This window comes from Bombus huntii, chromosome 1 (genome assembly GCF_024542735.1).
Source record: "Bombus huntii isolate Logan2020A chromosome 1, iyBomHunt1.1, whole genome shotgun sequence".
Classification (NCBI taxonomy): domain Eukaryota; kingdom Metazoa; phylum Arthropoda; class Insecta; order Hymenoptera; family Apidae; genus Bombus; species Bombus huntii.
In genome coordinates, this window is record NC_066238.1 from 11,824,714 (window position 1) to 11,841,026 (window position 16,313).

At 42.6% G+C, this 16,313-nt stretch overlaps 1 protein-coding gene and 1 long non-coding RNA gene across 4 annotated transcripts in view; one reads left to right on the plus strand and one right to left on the minus strand.

Annotated features, from left to right (window-relative positions):
* Positions 1-16,313, plus strand: part of LOC126864990 (coiled-coil domain-containing protein 102A) — a 268,441-nt gene that overhangs the window by 170,978 nt on the left and 81,150 nt on the right. The window lies entirely within an intron of this gene.
* LOC126865120 (uncharacterized) lies at positions 3,023-11,426 on the minus strand. The gene is made up of 3 exons (XR_007689444.1): positions 6,502-11,426; positions 6,179-6,382; positions 3,023-6,044 (listed from the first exon to the last, which is right to left on the minus strand). It is a non-coding gene; the product is annotated as an uncharacterized LOC126865120 (long non-coding RNA).

The window sequence follows — 16,313 nt, forward strand, 5'->3', positions numbered from 1 at the left end:
TCTCTACTTTATTATCGCCCATTATTAATTACCTATTATTATTTATTATACCCTATTATTATTTCTTAACTGTCACTACTTTATTATCGATAAAGTTCTACACACAATATCAGTCAAAAATATTAATGTCATCGAATCTCCAATAATATCAGAAAAATGTTTAACCTTCGCTGCCAGTCGTGTACTTTTTGAATCGCAAGAACTTTCAACAACATTCAAGATTCCATACCGAGGCGATGCAATAGTTTGAATCTGCCGAAACGGGGAGAAGAAACCGGGACACGTTTGCAGGTGTCTTGTTCGCGATCGTAGAAATGACCGATCGTAAAGAGTTCGAGGAACAGAGTCGTCAGAGGTGCGGCGTTGGCGTGGGTCAGGATGCCGTCGCGTCGTTGAAGTCGTGGAGGGAGGGCCGTGTGTCGTTCGCGAAGAATCCGCGGCGGAACGATCGATCAGAAGGGGGGCTGACACTAATTGCGGAGAACACTTGGAGGAACACGCGTGGTTCCAGGCTGGAACGGTTGGAACGAAAGCCGCGTGATTTATCGCTTATCGGAGGTGCTCGTCCCGTTGATTGGCTGACGAGCAAGACTCTGCTTCGCCGCGACACTCTTGTCTCTCGTCGATTTACGATCCGCGCGCACTCGACGACGAGCATCGTACCGGACACCGGCGTCCTGGTCGTGTCAACCGACGAACCGTTCGGTCCACGAGCTGATTGGCAGCGAAATCGGACAGGAATCGACCTTCGACGGTCTATTAGCTCGCCGGAAGAGATACGCGACAGATCTAATAGGCGCGCCGGTCGGTCCTCGTGCCCGTTCCTCGGCCAAGTAATGAGCCTTACGATAAGCTGTAACCGCTACGCAACGTTATTCGATGTGTTTCATTAATTTCTTCCTGGAAACCGGATGGCCGCAACTTTTTCTCACGAACGAATCTATTTCTCTATTTCTCGGTTCTCTGAAGCGACTGAGTAGGTTACATATGGGCTAAGAAGAAGCTTTCTTGCTATTGACGATTGGAGGGAATAATCAAAGTAAGAACTTGACGATATCTATGACTTAGTATCGAGAATTTGAAAGAATTTCTTTGTAGCGTTGGTAAAAATGCGAAGCGATGTTTTGTAATGTTTCTTCGAAAATTGTTTCGTCAATTTTAGTAGGTTTTAGGATGATTCAGTACTTGGTATTGGATGTTCTTTGGATTATGATAAAGTATCGTTTTATTGTATGTAGAAGTTGGTAATAGTATACCACAAAGGAATGTTTTAAATAGTTACATAATTGTTATATTTATTAGTATATTAGGTTTGTTCACGTCCTAACGCTATTTATTTACATCGACAGTTTGTTTGTCCGCGCTGTGTTCTTTTCTTACATTTACCACTTCTTCGCTTACTACAGTTCCAATTTATACGATATAAAAAAATGGAATTTCCCAACTTAAATACCATACACATCTCCGTTTAAAGAAGAAAAGGCCATCGAATCCCACGGAGAGGACAGCACAAAAGGCGAGGAATAGTCGGCGGGGAAACAGTACGTGGACAACAGGTCGGCAATTTGCGAGACACGCATTCCTAGAAGCGGCATGACCGGTCACAACAATGTCCGCCAATTTTTCTAATGCGATGCTTACGGGCATTGGCAACCTTCCGGGAAGCACCGGCATTGTGTCGACGATTTTTCCCTCGCTCTCTTAGCCAACTGGGAGAGGCGCACAGCTGGTGGAAAGCGAGGGAGAAAACGTAGTCGCGGCCGTTCTTCGAGGAATCGAGCATGCACGATCCGCTATAGGAATCGATCGTACGATACTGTTCTGCCATTTGTAGATACCAGACATGCACGCGCGGGATCCTTCCTTCTCTCAGATCCGAGGGGAGATTGAAACGCGACACGGTGTAACGCCTTTTCGGGACACCCGCCTCGGGATCGACCGACGACAAATGGCCAAACGAACGATCCTTTCGATAAGAGATACTAGAAGCCCTGATACCATATAATTGACCTGTTACCATTGCGTTTTCATTCGTAATGATCGATCGAATCGTACACGGTTCGTGTCTTACACGTGTTTCTTCTCTGTATCTCTTCGTGTCTCATTTATTGGTTGTATAAATCGCTTGTGTATCGTCGTGAATGTTGAGACACGTTCAACGGTACTTCTGTGTTACGGTAATAAAGATGCGAGAAACAATCGTTCGATTACTCCAGGAGGTTAATATGCAAATGAAACGTTGATTTTACCGTTCTGAATAAATAAGAGTTTTTGATCGCTGGTAGATTTATAGATATGCTTTAAAATTCGTTAGAGCACGAACTGTTTCTTTTTTCTGGGTATAAACGTAAATTATAAGAAAAATGAGACGAAATGTACGAAGTATAAAATAAGTATAAAAGTGATAAAATATATTGGTAAGTATATGAAGTATAAAATATATTAGTCCACGAAATACGATTTTTATTGCCACAAATTTCAGAAATTATTGAGTATTTACATGCGGAAATAGTGGGGCATTGAAATATGCTTTTTATTCCTTCGACCCCTCTCCTTTCCCTTTGATTGAAATCGGGACATATACAAAACCTCGATAATCGCGCTCCGACAAATTACTATGCTATAAATAATATCGTCTTTTTTTAATGCAATTTTGACAGATTAATATCTGTGTCCGAATGGCCGAATTAATTTTACCTTGCGATTTAATCGATCCTGCTTCGTTTATTTCCAGATCAATTGCGTCCCCACGTAACAGATTAAAAAGTATCTCGTCCACGTAAAATAATAACTTATATTACAACGCATGAGCGCGATCGAATAAAATTATCAAGTTAAATACATCGAATTGATTTCAAATTTTACCAGCGTAACCGCGATAGTCGTGCCTCATTATACAGGGTGGTTGGTAACTGGTGGTACAAGCGGAAAGGGGGTGATTCTACGCGAAAAAACAAAATATAGAATAAAATTGTTTTTTCAATTTTTTTTTTAATTTTTTTAAAAATTTACAGTGAGATCCGTTATAACGAGACGTGATAAAGTGCACGCTTACCGAACGAAAATTCAAAGTCGATTTTCTCGAAAACAAAGCCTCAAACGAAAAATTTTTATTCTATATTTTCGATTTCTTTCTCGCGTAGAATCACCCCCTTTCCGCTTGTACCACCAGTTACCAACCATCCTGTATATAGTGTCAATGAAATTTCCAAAAATTTCGCATAACACACACAATACATTCTTAAAATTCTTCCATAATAAATGTTCAAATTAAAATACATACCATAACCAATTATGTATCATTTTGCGAAAGTACCTACGTAATAAATAATTCTCTTCGAATCTTACCAAATTGTATAATACACTGAATATAATCAAATAAATCAATCACAAAAGAACACTTGGGTCAATCAATATATCGTCCAAATTATTATCATCAACCTGTTGCATCAATATTACGTTTCCAGGTAGCGGAAGAAAGAGTATCGGTGGACGTGATTCTCGTACCTGATGAAGTACCGATTCTGAGCGAGCGGCTGAACCGGAAGTGGCTGTAGACGGACCCAATTACCTCGGCCCGAGGTTCAAGAGCGTACCGTTACGAGAAGCGTACGTATGTTGGTAAGTCCAAGAGAAAAGAGCCGGGCCACCCCGAATCAAATTGCGCGGCGTGCTTGCGCAGTTTCGCAAAGTTCCCGCGAGCCGGAAAGGCCGCATATTGGTGGCCCAGGCCGATATCAAGCGAGAACCAAGAGAGACAGCCCTCGGGATATATCGCGTTTCCGGGCTGCCCTCGGCTCGCGACCTCTTCCTCGTCGCGAATTCCTTCACGCCGCGCCGCGCACACGCTCGTCTTGGAGGTCTGCTCTTTCGTTTCTTTTTCTACTGCGTCCGGCGTGTACCTCAGCTTCTACCGAATTTGAGGCAGACTAAATATTTAGTGGGGCTTGTCTGTTTCTTTCTGTCCATTTCCACTTGCAACGGTTAGACTGGCATTTTACTTCGTTAGTTGGTTGGCGTTCGATTCCTGCCAGTTCTTGAAATTCACTTCGTGGAGTGAGCTTTCAGTATGTAAAATTACTTCAAGAAAAACTATACATCTTTACTTTCGTATATCCGTGACCTGAAGACCGCTGTTACGAAGAGAATAGAATTTAATGAAACAAAAAAATAATTCGAAATAAAAAGAGGTCCATATTATTGTGCCCTTGAATATAAATTATGTTTTGGTTTACAAGATCTAGAAACAAAAGAGCTATAAGTAGATTTCTATTGCTGTTTTTGTGGCCTGCAGCTAGAGCTACAAGGTTAACCTTTTGGTAATGTCCTTTGCTATAAATATATGAACGTGCTCGCTATCATAGCTTCTTCTATTGTATTGTAACACTGTCAGAGTGAGGATCTGGATCAGCTTACACTATACTTATACTTATACCTTTATTTATTTCAATATATTTCTCTACTACAAATTCATCCATTCGTTATTCTATCAGTCAACCTCGACAAAAAAAAAAAAACAAATATACTAGATATCCGTATCCTACACTCGATGCAGAAGACAGAAGTTCGAAATTTCCTAGAAATATACCTCTTTCGACGATCGGCCGGATAATGTGCCGAATCGTACTTACTATAGCTGAATACAACTATACTTTTGATTCTTTGTTAAATTTGGAAATTTCCGCGGTACATTGAAGAAACCGAAACTTGGGCAGTTGCGAAGATTTTTAGAGATCTTTTGTCTTACTAACTTATGCTCGAAATTGATGGTAAGTTATACTAACGTGAGATAAAATATACGATATTTGCGAGTCGTATCAAATAGATCGATATTACGGATTCTACCGTTGCCTGTTCGAAGCATCGACCTCGTTTCTGCGAAAATGTTCGCACGCTCCACCGGATGAGCGGATGTGCATTTCGGAACAGCTGATTACGTATTTCGAGCCGGTCGACTTCCCGTTGTCCAAAACCTCTCCGTTATCCAAAAACGGTTTCCGAAAGTTAAGCTCTTTAAGAACCCTCTTCAAACTATAAGCAACCGGATCTCGCTATCTAAACGAATTACGGTTACCAATCCAACAGATTCCACAATCAATTGTGTCGTTTCCACGGCGCTATCGCGAGAAATCTCCTCTGTGCCGAAGTAGGTTTCAAGAACGTGAGAATATAATACGATCGTCTTGTCCATCGACCCAGAGAGCATCGTTCATTGAATTAATAACGAGATTTTCCTCGCTGACGAAAATAAATTTCTCGGGAATATTTTCAAGAAGAAAAGATAGAGGAAGGAAGGGAGATAAATAATCGGCAGCAGCAAGTACCGGTCACGAGGGTTGTTTAAATATATTTCACACTTCGTATATCCTCGTAGCGAGTTTTCGACCTTCGACCTCGGCCAAATTATCGACCCTATAAAAACCACGCTACCCGCCATTAGCATTCGATGGTGGCTGTTTTACGAGACACGCGTTCAAGGGCCACGGTTGCCGCCGATAGATCTCTTTCCTCTTCTCTCTTCTTCGATCATCGCCTCGAGTGATTTACCCGTAGGCGAATCGGCTGACAGTTTTACGATCGCAACAATAAATCCGCGAATTCGCTGCAGCGTGTAGAAACTTCTGATGACAGTAGGAAAAATTTGGTTGAGTCTGAAAGAACGTTAAGATATCGATTTCAATCAAATTTTACACTTACCTTCTTAGCCGTGATTTTTCAGAGAGTTGCTATAAAATATTACGAACTTGTATGATTCGTAATTTATTGTGATTTTTACAATTGTTTCTTTTCTAATTTCCCAAGCAATATTGTTGGAATTCATGGATATATCGTTTAGGATCAGCGATGAAAGGATATCGACATTTTTTCATTTGAGGTTGCAATTGGACCGTGAAAAAAGGAGAGCGACTATTACAACTATAACGTGTTAAATGATCCATGTACATCATGTTTATTCAATGATATTCTTGACACAAGTTACTTTATCTTCAAGTACTTCACAATCCGTATTTTGCTATTACTTCGTTTCCACTACTTTGCTATTACTGCAAAATTAGAAGATCAGCAGAATTGTATCAAAAATTGAAATTGCGTATTGCGAACAGTTTCTTAACAAACATTTTGCTCATTGAAAACAGTCTCTTACAAGATATTCCGACATTTAAAAACAATTTCTTACCTATTAATGAAATCCAACGTTTAAATCCCCTCAACTTGTTTGATCGTCTTCACCCAAACATTCCATTGGGTACGCGTATTCCCACATAATCAATAACAACTTCATTTCTTCGTTCCAAAGTTCATGATAATTATCGAGATCCAAAGAAGGGAAACACTGCCTCCGAATTCTCGAAAGTATTCTCTAAGAAGCAAACGACGCGATCTAAAAGGGAGCAAAGATCTCGTGGACGCGAGGTAAAAATCGCGAGGAGGCGGTGCGAAGCCAAAAGAAGCTCGCGATCGGAAAAGGACGAGGTGGAATTCTTTTTACATCGTACTGACCTGACCGACGCGATACGATCGATCGATCGATCGGCGGATGATCGTCGACGACCCAGACGAACCGTCGACTCGTGACCAGCCAGATCTACACAAGCGGTGCCGCAACGCGAGGAGGAGAGAAACACTTTTTACGATGATGGATCGCCGGTCGAACCGGCAGGAACGTTGGTTCGCTTGGTTCCTCGTGTTGGTACCAGTGCGCGCGCGCGACCAGCGGGCCAAAGGGATACGTCATGTCCCCTGGACGCACATAAATTCGTGTAAATCCCCATAAATCCCGGCAGAGGCGCGAGCGGAAAGCGACACACGAGAGGACGGACAGTCGAGTTGAAGCGGATATGCGCTTGAAATGCCGACTCCCTAGCAGACTCGAATTCTGGATGGTCTTCTCGGTAAATTTTGGAACTTCGCGAGCTACGAAATCGCGCCGCGTGATCTTCGCTCGCATGAAATTCTTCGGAGTCATTGTCTTTTGCGAAATTTGGTGTTCGAGATGGGAGGTAGTGCAGGTAGAAATAATTTTCTGGTTCACCGACCTCTTGGATTGCGAAGCTGAAGATTAGTAATATGCTGTGTGGATCAAACGTAGAAGACACGGATATAATATTATCCTTTAACTTTGCCTTTTGATTATGTCAGATTCGTGGTTTATTTGTAGATCGAACTAGATACTTGTGCAGTCAAAAGCCTCTGAGGAGACACGTTAATGAATTCCACTTTCGGCAAGAACTCGTTAAAGCAAGGTCTTAAATTAGGTGTTTGTATCATTTCATCTATCCCTCGATACATTATACCACTATAGACAATGTAACAAAAAGAAAGTAAAAGATAACACTGAAACCTAAAACACAGGTCCAAAAATACCACTATCGATCCGCTATCATGCAACGCCCTACTAAAAAGAAAAAAAAAGCAAGACGAGAATGAAAAGAGTTCTCGCAAATGGGCAAAAACTACGATTCCCCAAAGGCCAGAAGAAACCTGCGAGTTTCCAGGTTAGCATCCTCCCCGATTTCGTCCGTGACGGTGCACAACGCCCCAATTAAGTCCGGGCAATTATCAGCGGCTAATGGAAGAGGAACGGGTCCGCGTCGCGTCGGACCGAGATTCCTTCACGGAAAGAAACACAGGAAGAACGGTTTCGGGACATCTAGCGAGGAGGCGGTGGTAGCAGGTGTACGGTCTCGAATCCAGCAAAAGGATGAAAGAGGAGCGATACTGGTGATGCTCCTTGGCTTCTCTCGGCTGTTTCAGTCGGCGAGAGACCACGAGAAGCGGAGCAGGAGATCGAAGAGTAGTCAGAGGGAGGCCGAAGAAGGTGGAGTAACCGTAGGAGGAGATTGCCGACCGACGAGACCACTATTCCAACAAGCGAGGCGACCGGCAAAAAGTTAATGAAATAATATCAATGCGGAACGCGTATCGCGGGGGTACAAGTAGTGGGCCAACGAGTATGTGATCCCCCTGTCTACCTCCCCCACCCCACCACGCTCCACGCTGATGGCCTCCCTTCTTTTCCGCTGCGCGCCGAGACCCTCTGGATCCGGAATACACCGGGAGCAGAACCGGCACTCGGCTTCGTCCATGTCCCTATTGGCCTCCGGTAAACTTATCATTTTGTTGTATCGTGAATTTTTCTAATTGCTGAGACAAAGAATAGAGGTTTTGAGAGATGGTGTTTGCCTAGTTGAAGGGATGGAACATGGGAATTTTTATGTTTGTGAAAGTTTGGAGTAGACTGGCCGAGATAGTTTACGCATACATTCGTTTGCTTTGTACTAGGAATTTTTTTTGTTAATATTCTTGTTATCAAATTTCCTTATTTAATAATTTTGTTTAAAATACGTGCACTGTTCTTACATTTTAGAAACAGTTACCGAAAAGGAACTTATCATTTTAAACGAAAGTTAAAGGAAGATACACGTCTCTGAAATCCGAAGATACTCATCGTCTCAAATTTGAAATATAATTTCTATTGGACACGGCCTACACCTAATTCACACGAATTAGTCTCGTTTCATATGAATTGTAATTATATGAAGATAAAAGTACAAAATTCATGAAACTATAGCTTGATCGATCAAAAAGTGAAGACTCTTGATTGAGAAATACTTACAGAACTATACTTGAACTCGTCGTCCCCAGGCACGTTCCTCTGAAACATTAATCGCAACACCCAATGCACGCATGACGGAACAAAATCTCAACGACTGTACGGATAACGAAAACACCAAAAATCGTTGCGTGATCGATCGGACTCGCGAGGATCGCGTGCGATTCGGGTGCGAGCGTTCGCGTTGCCCTCCACGCGTACGGTTCAGAAAATTAATTTTATCGATCTCCCTGCATCGCTCTTCCGCAGTGGATCGATTAATAATGCAACACGTTATCGGCGCGATCTCGAGCGAAGAACGCATCCCGGATTCGGTCATCCCGTTCCCGCTTCCTCGATCGCTCGTGCCCCGCCGCTTGCCGGCTCGCGAGCTGCGCCGTTCTTAAAAAAAGATCGCCGCTTTATTAACGAGGCGTTCCGCAATAAAGCGGGACGCGCGTATTGCTCTGCAACTCCGAAGGCATCGCACAGGGGCTGCACCCGTTATCGGCCGATCTTCCGAGCGGTTCCGCGCGAGTTCCTCCTCGAGAAAGAGGCAGAAGGCGTGTTCGAGCCACGGAAGGGTAGCTACGCGTAATCGTTCCTCTCTTTGTTTCTTCTTTTAACCGTTCTTTCGCTTTATGCCTACCGAACATGTTAGAATTTTTGGTTAAAGTAGATGTGATTGTGGCGTGTTTGAGGATAGTTAGAAATGAGATGGTAGAAGAGATAAATTGGTAGTATAATATTACGGTGTCTTTCATTATCGAGCGTCGATCAAGTAGTAGCTTGCTACGTTTTACGTTCTTTTATACGTAATTTCTGTCGGCTGTGCTGTATGTGTTAGAATTTTAGAGATTCTGATTAGTTGAGTGCATCGATACGATGATGGCATGTGGATGGATTTCATGGTACAACATTACCGATACTACGATAGATAAATTGGTAGTAAAATATTGGTGTGCCATATGCTGTACGATTACTTGAGCAAAGTTACAAATCTTAGTTATGAACATACCTAGTAAACCTCGTTGACCTATTCTACTTATACTCGTCTTACTCTACGTCCTACTATTGTACCTATTCTACTTCGTTTGCATGGCATTTACTGCACCGATCTTCAAAAGACTATACCTACATATAATAATACTATTATTACGTTATTACTTCGAAATCTTCTAATATCTTCAAAATATTCTCTTTTCTAAGAGGGAGAGAAACTAAAACCTCTCTTAAATTTTCCAGAAGAAACCGTCACTGCTATTAAACCTAGCAATAATAACTCGCAATCACCCATGGCCGTTAATCTCTTAAACATAAATGTGTATAACGATAAGCAACTCCACTGAAAACTCAGCGTGCCCCTGGAATTATCCGCGAAACATAGTCGCGGTGTTTGCGTTCCTTGGAGCGAGCCGTCAACGGGCAGAATCTACGAGGCGATCGCGTGCGCTCGTGCCTCCTTGGCTAGAACCGGCGGCGAAAGGGGAGCGTTATTTATCCAAGAGGCGCAACGCTCGAAATTATTCTATTAATAAATATCGCGGAGAGAGTCACGCGACTAGACGTCCAAGGAAATGTGGACAGGATACTGGGCGAGTCTGGGATGCCGCGACCTCAGCTATGTCAGACTCGCGGACGTCGACGCGGAGGACGCGATCCGAAGAGCCAGCTTTCGTTATACGTGGTACACGCGCAATTCCAATAGGGGCCTGCATTAAACATTAAGGCATACCTCCCGCAGGAGGTGCACCAGGCGATTCCGATAAAAACCAGTCCCATTTTCCACGCGTACAACCGATCTGACGCCCCACTATGGCATCGAACGATCGCGGTTCTCCCTTCCAGCTGGCGTCCAGAGTTTCTTTCTGACCCTCTCCCGCGTCTTCCTTTTCCCTGATCGCCCTCGTGTCTTTCACTGACCACGGAGACTACGTCGCGTCGGTTGGTTCGAGCCAGTAAATCGAACCACGTCGATAATTCGTGCCCGATGCGCCCATGATCTTCTTCATTTTCTTCTCCTTCGTTTTTTATTTCCTCCTCCCCTTCTTTTTCTTCTTCTTCTTCCTTTTCTTCTTCTTCTTCTTCTTCTTCTTGTTCCTCCATTTTCCATCGTTCGTTCCCTCTTTTAGTCGGTCGATATTGATCGTCCAGCAAGATTTCGAACGAAACGTTCTTCTTCGGGGCGTGTTGCATATCGCGCGAGCTTTCTTGGAATTCCAGCAAAGGAGGATGATGCGCGAGCGTGCCGCCGCGCGTTCCAGAAATTCGTTCACCGACTGAGCCGTTTGTAACTTCACCGTTAAACTCGGAAGTTTGTACGTCGAAAGCTGCCGCCAGTGACCGTGACGGTGGCTCTCCGATGCTTCGAGCCGACCACCTCTTATCGAGACCCTCCATTCGACAAGTAGATCGAACTGTTCGTAATAAAGTTCCGTGTATTCGTATACGTGTAAATTCGATATGCGAGTTTCTATCTTCTGCGAAAAACTGCAGATTGAAATATTATCGTTTTTAACTACTGTATATTAACTCTTCCGGTATGAACTGTTTTTTATGTCACGCATTAATAATTATTTTGTATTTGAACTACTAAAGCATGTTCATGGTTTAAATATGTACGTTTTTCGTATCTCTTACAAAATCTACAAAAATCTAGGAAAGAATGCTGCTAATCGCTAGATAGATTGCAAAAGTCGGTAAGTTTTTCAATTGCAAACAAGATCCAGCTATAAGATCTTTGTTTGAATAACGTGATTATAGATTCTGTTGAATGCACGTAAGCCGAATTTTTTCATATTGAAGCGAAAATTTTGGTAGTCTTAATCATCAGTCATTTAATTCTCGAAAAGTATAACTACTACTACCAAAGCATCGTGACATAAAATTCTAACAAACTCGAGAAACTTATAAAAAATTCAGATGACCTAAGTAGCTCGTGTGCGCGTGTAACCTAAAAGTACACGGTTTATTTAAACACGTAGACGTTTATAGAGCTAAAATTACTAGTACCCATCGAATATAGAAATCAGTAAAAATCAAAAATAGCGATTATCGCAAATAAAAATACTTCCCCCTAAGATGGAGAAAAAAAAATTAATCGTGTTCATTGAATAAAACGCGAGACACGGGTGGTCAACTGCATACTACGTGCTCCCGGTAATTTCGATTTGACAAAACCGAACGCTGAAACGACATAGTTGTTGGCGGTAAAAAAGGAAATCCCTCGCGGAGGCTCGTATCTTTATTCCACGGCGGTCCGCGTTTGTTTGCTCCGCTCGAATTCCACCGAACCGGACGCGCGCGTCTATCGACCATCGAGAATCTCGCAACCAGAGAAATCCCATCGACTTAGAGAGATCGGTGGCGCATATCGAAAACTCTCGGCCGAGATACACGCAGAGGGGTGACGAGTGCGTGGCCTTTTACGCGTTAAACGTTCATTCCGAAGGCGATCGGCGAACTCGCGACAAAGCGGCCGTTTTCCGTTTCTTCTTGCGGACGCGGGACGGTTTTGCTTTTGCCATAGGACGACACAGATCATCCGCCTTCCGACAGGCGGACAGGCGCGGTTCTTTCTCTCTTCCTCTTCCTCTTTCTCTCTATTTTCCTTCTTTCTCTTCTAGTACCGGCGTCGGTGAAGCAGCTCACGACGAGACAAAAATCTTGGTCGATATATTTCTCCCGGATGCGCGGCGCGTCGACAGGATGATTGCGAATGTGAGAATCCTTATCTGTTCAGGCTGTAACAGCCGGCCGTTTTGTCGCGTTAGGCCAGAAGAATATTTATTACCAGGCTTTTTGAGGCGTGAAGGCGTCGGGTCCTTGAGAGAACCAAACTTTTGGCAACGGGAGAGCCGGTTTGACGATCAAAGGCCTGTTGCACACCAATACACCAACAAATTCATTAATAAATTGACAAGCCGTTCCTTTTTAACGATTTTATAATGTTTCGTTAAATAGGATAACGATGACAGATGTCACCGATAACGACATTTTAGTCATGTTATTTTGCAAGTTAGAGAAACGTTTCTGTGTTTAACGTAGGTATCCCTATAATAACGATGCGATTTCTTTTCTAATTTCTTTTTAAGATGTAGATATGTAGATACGTAGATTAGAATAATAATATACTTGACACTTTCATAAGGTAAATTCTTTATCTATTTCTTGTTCGATGTTTATTCCTCACTTTCGAGTAATATGGTGCTTGAATCGCTAGCATAGTTTCTTACTATTTATCCTGTTTTTTCATCCGCTTTTATTCAGCACATTCGATGTACATGGATGTTCCTTGAATAGCACGGCGCATTGAGCGACCAATCGGACAGTTTTGTTATTTTATTTATCTACATTAAATATAGATGTCTGTGAAAGTAATACTCTCTACTAGAGTTCGAATTACACAAAGAAGTGAAGGTTTCAGTGTTTGCTGCCTTTCTTATCCAAATATCGTTACGAACTCTTCAATTAATATATAACCAATTAACCATATTTCTCGTGGGACGCTCGTAAGTATTTAATTTCATACATAAAGATACGTGACAAGTAAATTGATATTCAGCCTGTCATAAAAGTCGTCGAAATAAAAGGGAGAACAGGAATCTGCGCCGATGCCAGCCGCTTCCATAAGACGCCTCCTGTTAAGACTGTCAACTACGGATTCATTTATGAAGCCACAAAGAGAACACTGAAAATCTTACCACATTCCTATTAACGAATGATCAAGTCGTTAAGCAGCCACTAAACAAACGAAACGAGTAAAACACTGTTCTCCTTGTCCGTTCTCCGTCTCCTCCTTCGGTACCGGTGCATCGGACAGATCGACCTCGGCCATAAGGAAAAGAAACACACGAAAGGAAGGGTAGTCGACAGGACGTCCACGGTATTACGAGGGAATACACGCGTGGAATATTAAACCTTTGCAGTAATCTCGTTCCCATGTGGTCGTTTGCAGTAACAATCAACCGCTACCACATCGCTTCTGCGGTATAATAATATAAACGTCGATTAATTAGCTAACTCAAGGGGGACGGAATCGCTTGCAAGGCATACGCAGACAAAACGATGGAAACGAGTTGCGCCATGGGGTTAATTCTCCATTTCGCAAAACTTTCATCCGACGTTGTGGAGATTTAGAAGCCCCAGTCGTGGTTTATGTTTATGAACGATGTGTGGGACTCTGTGTTCGAACGTTGACATTAAATTATATTAAATGTATTAAATAATATTACAGAAAATATTGCAGAAAATCAGAAACAAACCAGAGATACAAATCTTGCTTTTTCGAATCTTCAACAAGAACCTTCGCTGCTTTATTAAATAAAGGTGACAATTGAAAGATAGGGGAAAATCAAACATTAAAATTATCAGTTTGTCATTATAAAACAAATAAAACACTTCCTAATGCCTATGGAACTTGGAGCGTTAAAGTTACAATCTTAAAACTTCAAAGACTTAAACATTACCCGATGTTGGTCCGAAAGACAGAAATTTCAACGTTGATATTTAAAGCTTCGAGGCCTCAACTTCTGCAAGACTTGCATCTTCCATTGTTGTTACATCGTGCTCGGATCCCTTTGGCACGACAGGAAATTCGTGGCATGCGACGTCAAAGAGGAGGCAGTAACACAGCAGGTTCGCGGCTTTAATTGCCGGTGGAACGTGCACGCCGACGACGCGCATGCGAAACATTTATCACGATTCTCCGCGGCAGGAATTAATAAGCAATATCGTTAGGGATTATACGGGTGAGAGTGTGCAATTATCGAACATAAAATACGATTTTTGCGGAACACGCGAATGCGAAATATCAACGGAGAAGAGCCACGTTAGGAACGTGCTGGCGTCCCGTCACACCAATAACACGCCGCTCGACCGACTGCCATCAGCTACCGTATAATAATACGCGATTAATTATCCGCTCGAGCCTGTGGATGAGACCAGCTAACGTGGCGCGACGTACGCTGTGGCTGGCGCAGCTTGGAAATTAATGAAAGAAGCGTGGGCGTGCAGAGAAAAGCAAAAATCCAGAGGAATCGCTCGACCGATCTCGAGAGACGCGAGATGAATTAATAGAGAAACCCTGGCGCCCGACTACTCGAACATTTGATTTAATCAAAAAAAAAAAAAAAAAAAACAAAAGCCGATATCCTGCTGAGATCCTACGGAGATTTACGATCGTCTATTAATGATCTAAATAGCTTCGATTTGAATATCTTTAGGACGATATTTATTATTGGAAAGTGGGAAGATCTCGAGGTAAAGATAATCATGATCGAACGTTTGTGCACGTGTGATTCTCTCGTTAATTCTCTAATTTCCCGTAAAGTCGGTTTTGCTGATTGGCTTTGCTGATAGGTGAGATTAGAATGAAGGAAAGGTGGTAATTGATTCTTGATTCTTGATACTCGATAATTATTATGATTAAACGTTTCACTTAAAAGTCTCCTGGGAAGTTTCAAAACTTTTTGTATAATAAATCGACTTTTCTTTTTTTTTTTTTCTTTCATTGGTAAGCGGGTACAGAATGAAGGAAAAGTTGAGTCGTAGTATACGCGAAAGCAACACGGCCCATTCACCGCCAGTGCTTTATTCCTTCGAGCCGAGCCGAAGCGAGATTTATCGACGTAGATAAAGGGAGAATTTTAAGTGAAATCTGTCTCGTTATAAATTCGCCTATCGAAATGTCCGGTTTAACGAGTCGACTGGTTCGTGCGTCGCGCGTAAAGCATCGATTTTTCGCATATGCGAAAAATGGTCCGCTAAAGTACGCGCTGCCACGGTGTCGTTCGTAATAGGCGTCGTTGGAATTTCCTGGCTGTCTTTTCGTCGATGTGTGTCTCGTCTGTTTACGACGTCGGGTCGTAAGCAGGAAGTCGAGGGAACGTGCGTCGGGACAGGAAGAAAAAGGCGGAACAAATAGGTGGGGAAAGAGAAGAAAATGGCGTGGAAGATTGAAGAGGCAACTCTCGATGGAGATTCGAGAGTAGTTATTGTCATTTCGCGTTGCACAATAATACGGGGCTTTGATTAATTAGCGGTTTGATAGATTGCCTCGCAGTGGCGCGGAGTATGCAAAATAATGAATCCGGTATACTAACTAGGAAGATGAAGATGAATTATTATAACTAGAAGAAGAAGTGGAGAATGGGGATGGGAAGGGACGATAATAATAATGATGATGACCATGTGAATGGAGAAGGCCCTTTGCCAGTAGCTAGACCGTCCACGTTGTGTCGTCCGTTGATTTTCTTTTCAAATTCAATCGGTGTATCAATTTTACTCCTATAGACGGCTCGATTTTTTTCGCCTGCGAAAAAGACGTTAAACCCGAAGAAATATTGCTTCTGGTATTATTACAGTCAGCGAACGACGATTCGTCCAGGCCCTATAGTATACGTGTCTCATTTGTTGCATTCACTCGTCAAACGTGGTTGAAACGTTGCGAATTGTAATATTCGAGTACGTAGCAAACGCTTAATTCCGTGTAAAGATGAATGGATAACCGAGGTGTCTTCGACGAAGCTACCTGGTTACAATGATCGTCGCGAGAGCAAACTAGGGTCAGGGAGTAGCATTGACTCTCTTCGAACGAATGTACCAACGATCTTCGATCGATCATAGACATTAGAGAAGGGTAGTTGCTGATTATCATAAAAGACAATAGAATTAACTTCGCGTTGTTTAACGACCGTCGTAAATTTCTGACGCCAGCTTT